The following is a 2,961-nucleotide window of genomic DNA, read 5'->3' as shown; positions in this document are numbered from 1 at the left end:
GGAGAGCTGGTTTAGTTATGGCAATTTCTTCAACATGTGAATGTCATTAAAGTATTTAATTTCTCCATTATAAATGAAACTCAGTTTAGCTGGATACAGGATCCTGGGTTGAAAGTTATTTTGTTTTTGGAGATTAAAAGTCAATGACCACCCTCTTCTAGCCTGAAAGGTTTCAGTGGAGAGATCTTCAGTCATTCCAATATTCTTCCCCTGGTAGGTTATGGTTTTCTTACGTCTGGTTGCTTTCAGAATATTCTCCTTCATATTAACTTTAGTGAAGTTAATTATGATGTGCCTGGGGGATGTCTTATTCAGGTTGAGTCATGCTGGAGTTCTGAAACTGTCTGCTATCTGAATTTCAGACTCTCTTGGGATGTCTGGAAAGTTCTCTTTCATAATTTCATGAAGAAGAGTCTCTGGGTTTTGTGAAGCAACTTCGTCACCTTCAGGGATTCCTATAAGGTGAATATTAGTTTTCTTCAAATTATCCCAGAGCTCTCTGAGAGAATGATTGGTTTTTGCTCTCCATTTTTCTTCCTCTTTGAGCACTTTAGAGTGTTCAAAAGCTTTGTCTTCAATGTCAGAAATCCTTTCTTCTGCTTGCTCCAGTCTGTTACTGAGAGATTCTATTGTATTTCTCAGATCTTTGAGGGCTGCAAATTCTTGTCTCAATGTGTCAAAAATCTTTGGTGATTTTGTCTTTGAATTCATTGAATTCTTGAGAGAATTTTTGAAATGCTCCTTAAATTTCTAATTCCATCTCTGCCTCTATTCTATTAATCTTATTTGCAATCCAAATTCTGAATTTGATTTCTGACATCTCAGCCATCTGTTTATGGATGGGAGCTTTGGTTGCATCTGCCATATCCTTCCTTGGGGGAGTTGATCTACTCTGGTTATTCATGTTACTTGAGTTTTTTTCCGCTGATTTTACATGCTTATTTTACACCATTTGGTTAGATAAGCAGATGAGGAAAAGTTGGGTTGGGGGCCCAGAAGTAGTGATTAACTAGCCCTTTGCCTAAAGGCTGCGACTGGTGTCTGTACCTTTTCCCCTAGAGCTTTGCCAAGAACCCATACAGTGCTACGGCCTGAGAAATTAGGGACCTGCTTGGTGTGGTGGGACCAAGCGGCTCTGTCTTGTTTTCAGCTGTTCTCTGTTCTACCCTAGTAAATCAGTTACTCTGGGTTGAAGTCTCAGCTGTGGAGAAATACCAGCAATTAAGTCACACCCACCTCCCCACCCTCTCAGGCAACAATTGGGAAAGGAAAATCACACCTTCCCACAACCACACACCCAGGGTACCACTTTGGATAGTCCTTGGGTGATTGGCCCAGTTCAAGAGGTCCAAATCAATTGTCCCAGTCAGCATTGGTCTCAGGTGGGAGAGTTCAAAAGGTGTCTGGCAACTAGATAGCAGGGGTCTGCTGGCAGCTCAAGTATGACTCGCTCTGGTGCTCCATGAGGTCAGAAGGACCCACCCAGCAAATAAATTAGTCTGGGAAGGTTGATGCCTCCTTCCCCACCTTGCATCTTTGTCACACCCAGTCACTGGTAACCCCACAGGGCTGTGACCCAGTTCCCTGCAATAAGCAGATGCTCTAGGGGGTTGTGCCTGCTTGAGTCACAGCAAGATCTATGTCTCCTGAGCCAGCCTGCCACTGTCTGCCACTATCCAGCAGGCGGAGGTGAGGCCTAACAACCTTGGGTGCTTAATGGAGGCTGGGGCAGTTCACTCAGTTCCAGCCCCACCCTGATTGATGTTGCTGGCAGAACAGAACAACTTTGCAGAATTTGTTTCTATCCCAGCTATATTTCCCTGTGGATCAGACGCTGCTTGAGGTGACAAAAACCACAACTCAGCTCCAGGGAGCAGCAAGCAGTTAGAGCTCACACTCAACTGTCAGTTCCAGCCTCTGCCTGTCTGCCTTTGTCTCAGCTATGATCCCCTGAAGGCCAGTGTGTCTTAGCCTCAGTAAAGCAGTCCTCTGGCTCAGCCCCAGCCTGGGAGTCTGCTGGCTCTGCATGTCTAGTCCTCACGCTCCGCCCAGGCCACTACCACCTCAGAGCTTCCCTTTACTCACGGGGCTTGTGCTTCTCCAAGATCCGTCAGCCAGTGGCTGCCATGGGAGAAGGTGCCTGGCTTCCTCTGGTTGCCCAGAGAGACAGGGCGTGTTTGTCCAGAATAGCCCCAGGGGTGTGAGCCCTATTGTTCCTGCTGCTGCAGCTGTTGCTCTGCGCCTTGGGGCACCGCCACTCCTGTATGGTTCCCTCTCAGCTGACCATCTTCTCCTTACTCCCATGCAGCAGAATCAACACAGACAAGTAACAGCCCTTCCCCTGTCCACACCTCTCAAGAAAATGCCCAAGAATCTGGACTCCATGGGGGGCAGGTTTCCAGACCTTGGGGTGAGAGTGGAGGGGAGTGCTGGGAGTTCAGAATTGCAGGTAGAAAATATATACAGTTTTATGCCTGGCAGGAGAGTGCCAGGGCACCCTAGTAGGGGTAGGAGGTCCAGTTTTTAGAGGGTCTCTCCCATGGGATAGAATGGGAAGATGTTTGAACTCTCCTCGCTTGTTTGCATGGAGTTTACTGTGAGCCCTTCTCAGGGGGAGGGGACTCCCATCCACTTGGTGATGGATTCTGTACTTTTTGTTTGTATCCTTGGGGTCACAGCTCACCTCAGCAGGGTTGATGTGCGTTTTTCAACCTTCTTTCTTGGCTCAGCTCCAAACCATTGTCTTACTTGCTAAACTTCTGTCTTTTAACTCTCCTTCTGGACAGGAGCCTCTGTGGAAAGCTGGCTGCAGTCCACCATCTTGCCTCTGCCCCCCAAGATTAGTTAACTTTAAAATTAAATAGTTTTCACTTTTTGAAACTATTAACCACATAGTAGATTTTTACAAATTAATGCACATTTTTAAGTGTATCTAATTGAAGTTTCTTTCTTTCTTTCTTT

This window comes from Otolemur garnettii, unplaced genomic scaffold, assembly GCF_000181295.1.
Source record: "Otolemur garnettii isolate 467f Iridium unplaced genomic scaffold, OtoGar3 scaffold00011, whole genome shotgun sequence".
Classification (NCBI taxonomy): domain Eukaryota; kingdom Metazoa; phylum Chordata; class Mammalia; order Primates; family Galagidae; genus Otolemur; species Otolemur garnettii.
The sequence above is the reverse complement of the archived record's forward strand: the minus strand, read 5'-3'. Positions refer to the sequence as shown.